The sequence below is a fragment of the Chrysoperla carnea genome, chromosome 4 (assembly GCF_905475395.1).
Source record: "Chrysoperla carnea chromosome 4, inChrCarn1.1, whole genome shotgun sequence".
NCBI classification, from domain to species: Eukaryota; Metazoa; Arthropoda; class Insecta; order Neuroptera; family Chrysopidae; genus Chrysoperla; species Chrysoperla carnea.
The window spans coordinates 43903997-43921194 of record NC_058340.1 but is presented as its reverse complement, the minus strand read 5'-3'; the positions used below and the strand labels follow the sequence as shown (position 1 = coordinate 43921194).

Sequence of the window (17198 nt, the reverse complement as noted above, 5' to 3'; positions counted from 1 at the left end):
TAATATACAACTTAATTTAAAACTGTTTTTAAGTTAAAGTTGCCTTTACACGACAGTACTAGAAAAAATTTAATATTTTTAATGTAAATAAATAATAAGAGTAATATATATTATTTATAATTAATTATAAGTATAATTAGAAATTAATGGTTTTGTGCAATAAATAATTAATATATCAATCAAACCTTTAAAAAAGGTGGTTGTGTAATTTACTTATTTTCTTGTCTTTATTTAATGGGTGAAACAATCTAAGTGATACACGAATTGGAAAACGTTGTTACTTAGGAAGATTCTTCACAGCTAAAAAGAGCTATTTACAGCTCGTTGATTGTTCTTCAAATACAGTAGAACGCCGATTATCCGAATTAATTGGGACCGGTTCGAATCGGATAATCGGACATAAACTGATAATGATATTGATTTGGTAACTCAATGCTATTGAGTTGAATAAAAAACAAACGTTCCAACGTCGCAAATATGTAGTGTCTTGCCTCTAGCTTTCAACCATAACAATTGAAATATATCTGGACCCCAAAGAGTTCCAACTTGTTACAACAAAACAAAACAAAAATTACATACATACTTTTTATAAATTTTTTATATTACGCTGATTCGGATAATTGGCAATTCGGTTAATCGGCGTTCTACTGTAATTATATTCGGCCAAAAAATTACCGGGAAATATTAAATAAAACTCTTCAGTTTCTATTCAATTATCAATATCTTCAAAGCACACTCAATAAACGCAATAAATATACGACGACGTTTTTTCCAGTCGTCAAAAGACCAATAAACGCTTTCCGGTATAGCCAAAAACATGATTAATGTTTTTTGTATTCGATTCGACACAAAATGGGTACTTGGTATTGACAATTTGCCGTTTATCGATAAAGTATTCATACTATGAGATAGTATTTTGTCTAAAATTTCGTCACATGTATTGATTTATTACGATAGTGCATTATCGTTGTGCTAAATCCACGAATTACAACTAAAATTCTGGTCGTTTTTACGACTTACTAATATTCTAACTTCTATTATTTTTACCGAGCCGGTAATTTATACTTTTATGCCGAGTAATTAAGAAAAATATAAAACAAATCTGGTACTTTTTTTGGCTGAATGTATTGCCTTTGTATCAAAATATTATTATGAACAACCAAAGTGGCATTAGACTCAACAATCTCACGTGAAGAATTATATTTTGAAGTCATAACAATATGAATCATTGGAAGCTTACTTTGTTTCGCCTATAAAATAAATAGTCTTAAATTTTATCATACGAAAATTATTTTTAAGTAATGCACCCGGATTTACAAGGTAAAGATAACCAGGAAAAAATAATACGTATTAAATTTTCTAACAAAAATTGGTTTGCTTATGATGAATTTTAAGGCTAATTAAATCGAAAAGAATAGCAAGAATATTGCTACAAAAAAATGCACTTATAAGAGTTTTTAACTTTTTTTTAACAAATATATTCTAAGAGACGGTATAAGGTCGATCTTCACCCATTTTATAACCAGATGACACATATTTTTCATGAAACCTATGATAGCTTGTCTATCGAAAAGTGTTCATAGCTATTTTTAATTAAATTAAATTAATTTTATGAAAAATATGTCTCATTTGATTATTAGATGGGTGAAGGTCGACCTTATATAATCTCCTGTACCTACTAAAAGTAAAACACAAAATGTTTAGAAACACTGGTATAAGTTTACCTTTTTATTTTGAAAAACATGTATTGCTCATGGAAAAAAGTGAAACAAACGAATTTAATAAATCAATTGGGTATTTGACTACACTTTTTTTTATTACATCAATAAAAAAAGCTCACTTGTCATTTACAGGCAAACAGAAATAAATTTTGGAAAATAGTCAATTCAACTACGAATAAAAATAAAATAGCTACAAAACTGGTTACAAAGGTTGAGGAGAGTAGAAAGGTTTTACTACTTAACTGAAAATATTTGGTTTGGGAATAATCTCTAATTAAATCAGCACACAGTGTGGTAATTTAAATATACAAGGTCCTAAAGCTTTTTATTAAATTTATTACAAAGTAATCACCAATCCGAGTAGTTAAAATTATTGTTATTTTTGGCGTCGGTGTCAGCCAAGGAAACAACTCTGAAAGAACAGTTTGCTACATTAGCTTGTCTGACAACGACTCCGAAAATAAAAATAATTTTAACTACATTATATTATCGTTAATTTTTACTTTTTAGTGCATTTTAATTTGTTTTGGAAAAGTTTTTCTTTTGAAGTCGGTTTTCTTTTTGTTAAAAGTTTTTTTTATTTTGTGATTTTGAGTGAACCTGAAGTGAAACCGTTTGGCGTGATATTAAGTTATTCGTCTTCTTGTCGTGCATACTTAATGCAAATTTAAGGCTTTTATGATTTTCTCATGGATACCGTTATCAGAACTCGACCAAAATGAAATGGGACCACAGGGGAAGCACTAGCTTTCAAATAGATAAAGAATTATCAAAATCGGTTCACCCAGTCGAAAGTTCTGAGGTAACAAACATAAAAAAATACAGTCGAATTGATAACCTCCTCCTTTGTTGTTTGAAGTTGGTTAAAAATTGGCAAAAAACAAGAAAAATTTATTTCCAATTTCGATAAAACAGCGAGTTAATGCAGCAATAACAGCGACATAATGTAATTTTGACTCAAAAAATACAAAAAATCGGGTTTATTGGATGATTGCGTACAAATATTTTAAGATATCGCGCAAATTTTGATACCATGAGCGATTTGTCGAATGAGTTTCAGACAATTTCTCAGAAAATAATTAACGTAACTTTTTTTGATTTTTACCAACTTTTTGGATTTACCAATGAATTTATAAAAAATCGAGTGTATAAAAAACTGTTTTCGATTTGAATATATTATTTTTTTTAAATATTACACTTTTTAATCATACAAAAAACAAAATCTCATTTTTAGCCATTAAACAAATTATACATAAAACAAAAACCTTTCTATAATCCTACAAATTTTTACCACTTTTGTGCTAGTACCATAACTATATACGTTTGCCAACAAATAAAATTTCAATGTATTAATAAAATAAAATATAAAAGTTTTTTTTAATAATTATTATTGGGATATAAATACAGTTAAAAACAATGGGACCAAAGTATTTCTATATAAAGCTTTTTTTTCGATATTTATATGATAAATCCGAATTTAATTAAAATAATTTTAATATAAATACAATATAAAATAATATATTATTTAAATTGATTAAAATTATAATTAACTTTTTATTTATTTATTTATCAAACCACAATATTTTTTAAAGGGTGTCTCAAAATTAACGCAATATTTGAATTTTACGCAATTTGTGTGGTAACATGAAGACAATGAAAAAATCTCTGAAGATAGCATCACAGCTGATAGTTAAAGAGTTTTAAAAAAATGGAAGGCTACACAAAGAAACAACACGTTTTCATTGTTGATCAATATTTTAAAATTAATAAATAAGGTTTGGCACATTACAGCTTGCAATTTCCGTACATACGATGACCGGAAGAGTCTTTTATCTTTTTCGGATGCGAAAAGATAAATTAAAATAAAAAATTCAGACCATAATTTACTATCCAAATCATGGGGTTCAATTTTTCACATTAAAATTTTTTTAAATCAAAGGCTTATATCAAGAAGACCGCGATCGTTTTGAGGAAGGGAATCAAGAGATGTTTCAATGAAATTCGGCCACATTTATGCAAAATTTCGACAATCAGTTTGTACATTAACCCAAAAATTTGAAACCTGGGTTTTTTTTTATCAAATTTACTTCTTTCGTTGATTCTAAGGCACTCTTTACATGACGTCAATATAGCAGCAACAAATATATTCGTGTTTTTCACTATTTTATGATTTCCCACATTCAAAACAAACAAGTAAACGCCAACGCATGATATGTGCCGAATTATTTATACGGGAGAAAATCTATTGTGTACACGACATAAATTAAATTTTAATGTTTACGTATGTGAGTGGAAATCTTAAAATAAAAAAATGACGAATTGTTAAAAAAACACGGTTTTCCTGACAGAAATATTATATTCTATGTACCTGACAAATATTTACAGTGGAAAGACAACCAAAAAACGAAAAATTATCATACAAATTTTTATCTTACTGTTTGTAGAAAATATTTAAGTGTCTAGTTACACGCGAGGATTTTTTTTCTTGCAACAAGTGCTATAAATTGACTTTTGCACATGAAAGTGAGTATTCGCTGATGTAATGTGTTCGAGCAATAAATTTTGCGTTTGAATGAATTCTAGCTAAATGCACTACTCTGATTGCACATTTCGGATATATTTGAAACTAAATTGTTTTCCTGTGTAGAAGATTTTTCACGACACATTCTCTAGAAGTAACCAAGATGTACTTTTAGTGTACAAAAGCTCAATTCGACAAGTTGAAATTACAGTTTTGTATATCCAACAGTCTAACTTGTTTGAATTAGTATTTTACCAGGGTTTTACCAGCGTGATATTTGTATTCTAATTGTATTTTTTAAAATATATTCTAACTTCGTTTATTTGTTTAAAAACTTTTCGAGTAATTCTTTAAGCTAAAAGCTCTGACTTTTAAAAAAATTTTAATAATACAAAGCATCATTATTTGCGTGAGAAGATTATACAAATAATTATCATACTAACGTGTGACTAGACACTTAATTTCCGTAAATTTTGTAAAGAGTAGTTTATAATAGTGATCAATATTCGAAATTAGAAAATTATTATTTGAAATTAAGCACGCTCGATTTATAAAAATTCAATCACATTCGATCCAACTTGGTTAAGCGGAAGTTATCAAGTGACCGATAATTATTATTTTTTTAATTATTTAAACTTGACAGGAAGTGATTTAGTTAGGGCGTTTATTTAACCACGTTTTTCAGACAAAAAACAATCCATTCAAAGGTATTTAAAAATGACAGCTTGTCTTTGAAGAAATCTCTGACATAAGCCCGTTAATGTCAAGGCACTCCTGATGTTCTAAAACGGCTTCAAATGATTCATGGAGAAGTGTCCGGGGGCGGGTCAGCCCTTTTTCGGTATCACAAAGGACCCTTTAGTCTAAGTGTGTCTCATCCCACACACAAAAACTCTAACTAACTTAAAACATGGAACATGCCCTTAAAAAACTAATTTGCCCCCTACCTAACCCAAAGTTAAACATAGTTGTGATAAAATTTACTAATTAATCTAAAAAATACAATTTCTTTTTCTATTTATTACTAACAAAAAAAAAAAAGTTTTTAAATTATGTAAATTAAAAAAAAAAAAAAAAAAACAACGGAAAAATATTGTCGAGGAAGAGGTGGGGAGAGGAAACATAATAACTGTAGGAAAACATTAAATTGAAAATTATCATTTATCATTTGGAAAAAATAATATAATTTATATGTCATAAAATCAACTTAAGGTAGTTTGACCGTAAATCTGCTTTTCTTAAGAATTGGATAAAATGAGAATCATGTGTCAAAAAAAATTATGTTTTCATTCGATTGTTAAGCGAGGGCTGATAAAGTATAAAAAAGAAATAGTTTCTTGTATATCTGTTTTAAGGAATGCTTTTGAAAAACTAATATTTAATAAACGAAAGAATTAGAAAAATTTAGAAATGGGAAATTTTTTAAAAAATCTATTTGTTGAAAAGGTAAAAAAAAAATAAACAACTTAGAAATATTCAATTATGTGTGTGTATTGACTTATGTAAACATGCTACGTCTTAAGTATTATGTACAGTAACGTAAATGTTATCATTAATATTACACGTATATATGAGCATAATTTTATGACACGATTAACATGGCCAAACTACCTTAAAGGAAAACCTTTTTCTAATGAATCTATAATTGATTAGAGGAAACAGTTAATTTTAAAAAATTTATTTATGCTTTCATATTCTTTATGTATTTTTGCTAATATTTTCCTATTGATTTTCTTTTATGTTTTATTAAAATTTTATTGTTTTCCTTTAGTTATTCAAAAAGTATTAAATTTTTTATGAATGTAATAAGATTTGTAATAGCTTCAATGTTTGAGGTTTCGATATAAGAAAAATGTTTTTCCTTTCACTTTATTAATAAAAAGAGGAATAATGTTAAAAAAGTTGCAGCAGTTTTAAAGCTTTTTTTGAGAGGGTGTGTATTGACCGTCATGGTAAAAATTTTGAATTCATTCTGGATAGTCACCTCCCAAATATAGAAATTAAACGCCAAAAAAAACGAGCTAATTGTGTAAAATTTTCAAAATTATCATTCAAAGCAGTTTAGATGTAGTATTTCTATTACCAAATACCACGATATCTACTCAAAATACAAATTTTGACGAGTACCAACATCGCTGAGAATTTAAACTTTCCAAACTCCCCTCGTATTCTGACAGCATTACTTTGTAGCGGAAATATGTTTAAAAAGAGGTGGCGGAAAAATAGGATTCATAACCAGTGCTCAACATAACAGATCTAACAGAGTGAAAATTTCAGAAGAGAGTGCTACATTCCAAGGTTTTTAAAATCTCGTTTAATTATAGAGTTTGATCGTTAAAAGCGTTAAATTTTTATTGGCGGGAAAATAATATATTATTCAAAAATTGAAACGCTTTCTAAATCTCGTTTAATTATAGAATTTGATCGTTAAAAGCGTTTTTTTGCCTAGAAGTTCTTTTTGGAAATTCGGGATTTAATCTTTTGTTTAATCAATAAAAATGAGTCGACCAAGTTTGGTATCGCTGGATTGGTCTCGTCGGGGAGTCTCCTTTTACTCCTTGGATTCAACTAACGTTAACGCTATGCTAATGAAAATTGCATTCATTTAAATAGCAAAGAAGCTCAGGAGCAAATAAATGAAATTAATTTTGTACTTTCTGAATAAAATCTTCGCTAAATAACTTAATTAAAATGTTATTAATAAAATTGTGTAAAGGTAACTTTTAATATAAATAAGTCAAAATATAAATGAGCTTAATTTATAACCATTTAAACTTGGAAAACCGCACTGAAGTACCTTCATATATCTAACATATACTAACTGACATTGAATATTTGTACGTTGTCTATGTACCTATTCCTATATGTATGTTAAACGGCGTGGCGCGTCGCCTTGAATCTTCTGGCGACGACTACATCATACAAACAATATACCAGTACTTGTTTGACGTCACATCCATTGTTGACAAAAAGAAAAACAATATAACGTCATTATTATTATAATCATTATTAATTGTTGTAACTTTCACTATTATTGTATTTCATTTTAAAGAAAATTTAGGAAAATTTAGAAAAAAAAATACGTATAAATAATTAATTTTATTAATTTTAATTTTTATGTGTAGTTTAATTGGTTGTTTGTAAATATAATGTTTTTATTAGTTATTTTCATTTGGAGTTTTATTTTCTTTAAATCCAAAATTTCCTTTCTCTTATTAATCCGCATCCAAAAAAAAAAAAAAAAAATGAGTGTATGAAAATTATTGAGGGTTACGTTTCAAATTTTTAGGGTGGATTCTGTTAAAAATTGGGAAAACTAGACGAAAAGTAAGAGTAAAATTTTTCGATATATACCATAATTGAAATATTGATGCCTAAAGATTTAGAGAAAATCACTTATAGAAGAAATAACACACAAATGTCATTCATTTCATTTCAGTACAGTCTTTTTCAAAGCTCAACTACTTCAAGTTTGGAGCACTTCGCTGTAAAGCGAGGTACGGCGTTTTAACGTTTTAAGACTAGAAGATTCTAAAATCGAGTCAAACGGTCATAGAAATTTTCAAACAGTTGATTTACGTGTACGCACCAATTTTAGAACAGACAGCGCTAAAAACGGTCCCTGGAGGTAGGCAACCTCCGAAAAAGAGGGTCTCACCATGCATCCACCGTAGCAACATTTCTTAAATCGAAAAACAAGGCCTAGTGAAGGTGCAAATTAGGACAAAATTTTGGTGTCCATTTTCTCCAAAACTATATAAGATAGGGAGTTGAAAATTTGCAGATAGCTTCAACAAATGGTCTTTTAATTTATAAAAAAATAATACAAGAACTGTTTTCACTTGTTTTGTATAATGCCTTTGCCGTAGAAACAAATGAAAAAATCGTTATTTATTTAGAATATCATTTTCACAGATATATATGAAAATTGATGAAGAATTTATTTTTCTAATGAACTACATATGATAGAAGAAATATTTTAGAAAAAGTTGAAAAATAATTTATTATTTAAAATTTTTCATTTAAATATCTTTTACTCAAGTTTTGAGCAGAAAATTTATACAGAGAAAAACTGCTAAAAAATAAAAATCATGCGTGGGCTAATTTTGTTACTTTTTCTAATAACTATTTTTGTAACCTATAACTACTCGTTTATTTGCTTTTGATTCGAAATACAATCAAGTACTAATTACCTGTTTGATTGTAAAATTTACAGTACTTCATTATCTAATAAAAAAAATAAACTTTCCTAGAATTATTTTTCTAAAAAGTTTGCTCTTGGATAGAAATAGGGCATTTTCGGTTTTAACGAATTTTTAAAGACATAGAAAAAATTTCAGAAATTACTAGGCCGTTTTTGAAAATTTAAAAGGTCAAGAGAAATTTTCAAGCATGATATTCAAACTAAACTTACCAAATTTAAAGTAAGCATCACACAAAAATTCAAAAATCACGTTTTCAAAAACAAAAATTTGGCACAAATTTTTCTTATTAAGTTTACAAAAAAACAAAAAAGCGTTCAATTTTTAATGGCGGGAAAATAATTTGTTATTCAAAAATTGAAACGCTCTTTAAATGTAGACTATTGTGTCACGATGTCGAATGTAAATTAAACATAAAATTGGTAATTCGAAATCGAGTCGAGTTGTCCGCATATATGTATAAACCAGTAACTATTCTACACAGAAGCACCAGCTGATGATGTACCTCGATAAGTGCGTCGACGCTAGATATATACCACTATTAAAGGATCAACATAATATGTATCCCAGTGCCAATGGTTCTGTACAAGGAAGCATTATGATAAGGGGTTTCAGCGAACTAACGGGGATTGAAATGTATATATGGCACATATTTTTGGTGACGACGTTTTGCTATCAATGACACAATGTATGTAATGTAATGTAAGTATGTACCTATGCATTCCAACATTTTCAAAAATTTAAACAAATAATTTTAGTATTAGCGAATTTCTTCTCCAGGAGATTGAACTAATGGCTTTCAATTGAAGATGGAATTTTTCAAAATTTCCTCCAATTATGCAAAAATACTGTTCGATTAGTGTACAATGCTACCTGCCTAAACTTCTATGCCATCTATGAAAAAATCAAGACATAATAATCAAGTTTTTATTGCTTAGTTTTGGTATTTGTAATTTTTAAATGCAACTTGAGCGAATAATTCCAAAAAATAATCCAAAGGATGTCCCAATAATAGTAAGATTTAATTTTGGAATAACAAAATTGCATACTTGGAACTTCGTGAGTGGCTTCCTTTAGGCGAGTCTACGAAATTTCTACGACCTTTCTTGAAAGTGCTGCGGACACTACGACCACTTGATAACATTTATAATTATTAAACAACAAAATGTTTTAACCGACAAAAATACTGCACCGATGAGCTTGTCCAACACCTCGAACATGCCATACTTAAGTATTTTTGAATTTGAATACATGATTCATTTTTGCTGAATTGTTTAATAATTACTAAGGTTATCAAGTGGTCATAGTGTCCGACAAATTATTCCACGTCGCGTTTTTTCAGACCGATAGTTCAAATATGCCATTATCATGCTCATTTGAGAACGCAGCACTTTCGAAAAAAGTCGTAGAGAAGAGCTTGGTAGACTCGCCAAAAGGAAGCTATTCAGGAAATTTCAAGTATGTATTAATCATTTAACAAAGCATCCTTTCTGTCCCATGGTCTATTAAATCAAATCATCCTAAACCTGGTAACTGGAAATGGCACAATAACTTGTCATTTTCAGTTACTGGGTTTCAAAGGTTTTATATTTTCTTTCAAGTTTTCTCAGAGTCTTAGATTCTAGTGAAGAAAACTTCTTCAATTCTGTGTGTTTCGAATGACCCAAAATTAAAAATCTTTTACTTGACAGACAAATTGCCTTTCCAAAACCAACAAATGAAGGATGCAATTAAATTGTTGGGGATGGAAATTAAAATGTGCTGCTATATAGAATGGTAAGTTACAGTGATAAGTACTTGTGATAATTTTTATACATATTCTACAAATATGGAAGCATTTTCTGGCAGGTTTTTTATTTTTAACAGTAACATCAACGGACCTGTGTCTTGGAAACAAAAAGTTTGCGGAAATGAACTTTTCATAAAATTATTGGCTCAATAATGTATTCTTAAATTATTTGAATTGAATCCCAGAAACTGTCACTCTGATATGAGATTTAACACAATTATTGTATTTCTCATTTCTAGATGCAATTGAATCGAAAAGCTCAACTATATGGTAAAAACTGAATGGAATCCATTCTGGTAGCAGTCTTTCTGTCCCGCCATTTGAATTAAATTAAAAGCGAAGATTAACGAAGTCTTTGTTGGATGGCTACTAATTTACATATCGCGCGTATGAATGAACCCTTAGAATGATTTCTTTAACAACATGAAAAGATATCAGGTTATACTTTAATGTGTTTAAATTTACATATAAATTAAGAAACATTAAAGTCAATGTGTTCGTTAGAGCAGACGCAGACGACAGGATTAAACGACATTATACTAAATCAGGCTATGTACACAAATCTTACGTGATGTAGAATAAATTGACAACACAGATTTTGTATTATACTTCTTGTATTAAAATTAAACACACTGCAGTACAAAGTAGATTAATTACATAATGAAAATATTCTACGCTTTGAGATAAAAATTTTATGCAGGATATGACTTTTGGTGACACAACCAATAAGATAACTATCAGTAACTATCTCTTTCAAGTAACTTACTGCTCTCAATTATCAATTATGTTAAGGTGGTACAAGCGCCAAAGCAAGTTTAGACTTGTGGTTGAAATTATTTGTCTACCGTTAAATATGCCTACTTTTTAAGTCTTTTATTCACAGTGGACCCCCGGTAGACGTTTTGCAGGGCAATCCCGGACTATCAAATTTGTCGGGTGATAGAGTACCGTCTAAGACACCCTATAGCCCGGAATTTTTTACAAAACAGTACCTTGTAATTCGACAAATCGCAAATCCAATGATAAAATTCTATATGTTGTTATACTCTGAAGTAAAAATCATACTTCAATACAAAAACAATAGTCGGACTACAGGGGTGCCGGATTCCACTGTATTTAAATAATTGGACAACCCCTTCCTTAAATATGCCTCCTATTTATTTAAATAATCGGGCAAGCTCTCCTCAAATTTTCAGAATTGATTAAGACTTAGTCCAACTTCATATGAAAAAAAAACAAGCATTTTGTCAAAAACTGCCCTAGCGCTAAGTACATCCATACATCATTTAAACTTTTGTAGTTATTATCATAATTTTTTTTATTTATCTATTTATAACGTTGACGTATGAATGCCCTTAAATGAGCACAGAGATCATAAAATGATTGGACTAGATTTTCGAGATGAAAATAATAACTTTCTATTAAAATGCTAACAAACCTTATATCGTACAATAATCCCTACGTATAGCAAGTCATTTATTTTTTATATTTTCTGCATTCCAAGCTTTTTTTCTAATCCCCTTTTATTTAAATAATTACCTATCCAAAATCCTATTCTATGAGCAATTATCGTGCTTGATTTCAAGCGATAAATATGGTAAAAACTGTTTGTTGAATGGCAAAATAAACTAGATTATTAAAAAAAAAAACAAAAAAACAAAATTTTGTGATTATTAAAAACAGAGACTAAATTTTGTTGACTTCTTTTGCAAACTGTCGGTGTAACTTTGCTTTACATCCTAGTAAAGGCATACAATATACCATTATGTAAGGAAACATTTTACTTAGAAGAGTGAGAAATTAAAAATTTATTAACTTCTTATTTAGAATTTCACAGTCGATAAACTTTTTGCCAGCCCACGCAAACACCGAATAATTTTTTTTCATTTTCTGAGAAACTACTCAATTCTTGAAGATTGATATGTACAAAATAATAAAGGAAAAATTATTAAAACAACTAGATCAAAAAAACTTTTACTTAAATAAACACAAAATGAATGAAATCACAATAATAAGAAAACCACATTCAGAGAAAAGGTGGAACAGAAGAAAAGTTTATGAATATTCATTAAAATATAATAATAATATTTTCTTTCAATCAAATGAAAACTCAGTGGAAAACTTAATTTTTAAAAAGACAATGACTATTTGCATATTACGTAAACGCATTCGCATCGTGCGTGAGTTTTTTTGGAGGCGTTTCCATGGTAACGATACACTACTTTAATTATTATAGAATTGTATGGATGCATATATAATTCAATGGATTGCATTTATGACTTACATTGAAAATTTAATATTATTGTGTCACAAATTTAAACAAATAATTATGATAATTTACATTTGAAAAAGAATATTTGTGCAATTTGATTTCTTATTTTCAAAATTTTTAATGCATTAAGTTTAATTAGTTAGTGTTTTTCAATAATTTTAATTTGACATTTTTTATAATATTAACAAGTAAAAAATTGCAAATTAGTCATAATAGCCTCGTTTAACGCCCAAATTTTTCACTGGAAGCGCTGGCATCGATTTCATTGTCCCTACCATGACTACGCACACAACGAATAGATTCTAAATAATTCTTATACAAAAACATACCTACTTCTTTATATTAAGGTAGTACGAGAACCAAACCCATTTTAGATTTAGGGTTGAAATTATTTGTACTTTATTTTCAACTTTGATGATGAATTTTATTATAACTTCATGAATGTAGACGAAAAATAAGAATACAATTTTTGATATCTGCCTTGGTTATCGAAATATCGAAAGCCACATAATTAAACAAAATTTTCAATTTTCGATATTTTGAAAAATTACTCCATATATCGAAAAATTTTAGTTTTACTTTTCGTCTTATATTTTCAAGTTATAACATAATTCACCATCAAAATTGAATATACAGTCAAAACCTGGGTATGTGAGAACTGGATAAGTGAGTAAACTCTATAAGTGAGAGTAATAGCCAGGACCCATCATTTTAAGCTCCCATAACCTCTATTAGCGAGAAAGAAAAACCTCTGTAAGAGAAAGTCGTTTTTCTCTCATGGACCTCCGTAAGTGAGACTGCTACTTATCTATACCTCTACAAGTGACATACAATAAAAATACATACATACATACATAAAAGATACACACATATATATTCATACCTCATTGCTGTGACTTGTTATTGTTGCGTACCTCTATAAGAGAGAAACGCTACCCATGTACCTGGCACCTGCATTAGCGAGAAAGTAGGGTTAGTGAGAAACCTCTATAAGCGAGAATGAGATTGTGCTCCATTGAACTCACGCTTATCCAGGTTTGAATGTATATATTTTTTTAAATGTGTCCCCTCTTAAGTCAGGCACAACGGGTTTTTTTGTGTTCAATAATTTATTAAGGTTTTTTTTTCCTCAATCACATATGGACTAGACATGATAGATATGCTATTATAATAACCAAATACTCTATTTAAAACAAACGCAAAGAAGTTTTCTTTTAATTCATCGATTCGCTTTATTTAAACGGTTATATATTCCAACTTAGTACAATTTTATTTTCCATCAATTAAATGCATGACTTTAAACTAAAATCAATCTCTTTCATAGAAGTAATGATTTTGTTTATTTAACTTCAGTGATTTTGTATCAATTAATTCATATTTTAAATTCAATCCCATTCAATTGTAAATACAAATATTTAGCTATACTTGTTCCAATCGTTAGGCAATTGTTTGAAAGTATTTGTACGTTGAAAATATTGATCTTAACAATTCATATTATTGATCTACTGAACATTTAACACTGCTTCTTCTTTGAATTTCGTAACATATTCTTCAAAAAAACAAGAATTAAAAAACAACACCCATACATTAAAAAACACACGTATGCATGTAGTTATACATATCTGTATATGTATTTGCCTATACACACATAGGCATATAAGTAAATTTTCCAACTTTAATTTAGCTATAACATGAAATCCTGTCATTTTCATGACTTGTGACCATGGGAACTTGTCTTTAGAATGACTTAAACTATCATCTGCTAAAATTTGAAAAAGTTTGACCGAAATACAGATTACATATAATTTATGCGAGGTTTTTTCCATAAAAAAAATGAAGTTACCACACAAATGAAACACTTCATTTATCAAATGAAAACTCAATGAAAACCACAATTTAAAAAAAAAATAAAAGCAAAATGAAAACAAACGGTACATAAATATTATTTTTTTTATTGTGTAGTTTATAGTATTTGTTTCGTTTCTATTTTATTTCACTGTTTTTTATGTTTGTGCAAATACCAACACTTGGATAACATTTATTTATTATGATGACGTCATACTACAAATCTCCTTTTTGGCAATAAATAATAGGAACGGGTTATATACCAACATTCTAGATGTGATGGGGTAGTTTTCTGGGTGGTTATAAAATAACAACAGTTACGATAAAATAGTCTATTTCATATACTCCAATTTATAATTCAAACAATCGTAACAGAGAACAACGATAATATGGAAGATGTAGATGTGTACATTGTTGAGTGAGAAAAGGATAGTAATCATAAGAGGAAAGTGGTGTTTAGGAACTTAGGGGTTTAAATCAGTGGTCCCCGACAAATTTTCTTTGAAGGTACATATTTTTTAAAACTAATTATATCATGTATATGAAATATATCAAGGTATACTAAGTTTAGACCCAAGTTTGTAATGCTTAAAAATATTGACGCTACCAACAAAATTTTGGTATATTTGTTAGTCCCTTTTCGGGTGTCTGTCCGTCTGTCAACAAGATAGCTCAAAAACGAAAAAAGATATCAATCTGAAATTTTTTATAGCGTGCTCAGGACATAAAAGTGAGGTCGTGTTCGTAAATAGCCACATAGGTTAATTGGGTCTTGGGTCCGTAGGATCCATCTTGTAAACTGTTAGAGATAGAACAAAATGTTCCTTATAAAAAAATACACAACTTTTGTATGAAACATTTTTTCGTAAACATCACTGTTTACCCGTGAGAGCGCAAATTAGACGTTAAGTGTTTGTGATATATATGTATATATGTTTGGCTATCTTTCTTTACTTATATGAGATAAAAAAACAAACGATTGCGTAATCAACCCTGTCTTTACATGGTATTTCAACAATTAACTCAGTCACGTTTGGTCTAAGATTAGTTGGTAGTATCAGCCCCGGATCTATGTTTTTTAAACCAGGGCAAGTTGTTAAAAAGACATTCAATAGCCAAGGACGCGCGTTTACTTTAATCCAGTAAATTTGTTTACTGTGTATGGAATATAAAAGTAAGGGATACATATTCAACAATCAAATAACCGTTTGAGTACTACTTGTATAATCATCTGTAACTGAAACATAGTTAGTGGAGAATGGTGTTTTATAGTAAGATTGGCCAAAACTCATGATCCTCCTGGAAGTAGGCCATCAGAACAAAAAGGTTGTTAAGAAAAATGGTATCACTGTTATATTATATGTATGAGTTAATGTATTATTGACAATGAAAAGTAATTTAGCATCATTTTGGGTTTAAAAAATAAAAAGAACCGTCTTCAAGAAAATTTTGCGAAGAAACCAGAATACTTATTAAGATTGATTTCATTCTAAAATTTAAACTTCGTCTTTTTTCTCACCATTCTCGGGGACGAAATGGCTACGAATACTATCTGCACTGGGGCAATCACCATGGAAATAAGTTTTTGAATTGTGAATCGTAAAATTCTATAAACTTAAATATTATTGCCATAATTTTTTAATTAATAAATATTACGTGTTTATCAATCAAACTATGTAGTTCAGAAATTTTCGAAAATACAGCTAATTACTGTTTTGAGGCTACTATTCAACTAATATAAGACCATATTTAGCTAATTTAAGACCATGAAGTCTTTCTCTTAGATTTCGATAAAAAATTTTAGTGGATAAATTTATAATTGGAATAATCAATTACGAAGTTTGTTGCTTTAAAATTAATGGGACAAAATTTCCGTTATTTATTTTTTTAATCGATTTTTGAAAAGAAAACTTCTATAGGTGCGTTAGAATATTTTTGCTGGTGTTAAATCTTATGGATTCGCGTCAACCACGCTACGTCATTGTCATGTTTTTGCTAGAATATATATAGCTATACTCATAACATTTCAACAGGGGTATAGTAGCCTAGAGGCAGAGTATTGTACTCAGACTCCAAAGGCTCGTGTTTAAGTCCGGCTCAAAAATTTTAAAAAATTTTTGTTTGTTTTTCTTTAAATTCATAAATTTTTTCATTTAATATATCACATATTTACATCAATTCTACCTTTCAAAAATAAATGCAATTTTTGTATAAAAACTGGAAAGAAAAAAACCTTAATGAAAATTGAAGTAAGTTCCTGCACTATACACTGGATTTGAGAATTATCCTTTTTTCTAGAAGTCGGTTAAAAATGTATGCTCTCGACAGTATCTATATAAAATACATGTCTGTATTAAATATACACTCAATTATATGTATATGATACCAACCAAACATCAGATCGATATGGGTTTAAACTCACGAGACCTGTCGCAACCAAAAATCGTTAGGGCATACAAATTTCTTTTATTCGTAATACTCAAACGATAATATTAAAACATGCCTGAATAGATTTTCCGTTGTAGTCTTTGAAATAACCGTTCATTTCCCTCTTGGCCATTACAAAACCTCAAATTATTATTTCCTTTAATTACTAACTGTTGATTATTCACAATTATTAAGGTTAAACAGAACAACAAAAAATTGACATGCTTTTATTTAAGGATGTACAAGCGCCAGGGCAATTTTGGATAAAAAGTTTGATTTATTTTTTATATGAAGTTGGACTAAGTCTAAATCAATTCTAAAAATTTTAGGGGGGTTTTCCCGATTATTCAAATAAATAAATGACTTCAAAAATAAGGCATATTTAACATCAGTCTTATGGGAAAACGAAAGATGGATGAAA

The 17198-nt window shown here is 28.9% G+C and overlaps 1 protein-coding gene across 1 annotated transcript in view; it reads right to left on the bottom strand.

Annotated features, from left to right (window-relative positions):
- Positions 1-17198, bottom strand: part of LOC123298497 (cAMP-dependent protein kinase type I regulatory subunit) — a 125558-nt gene that overhangs the window by 99884 nt on the left and 8476 nt on the right. The window lies entirely within an intron of this gene.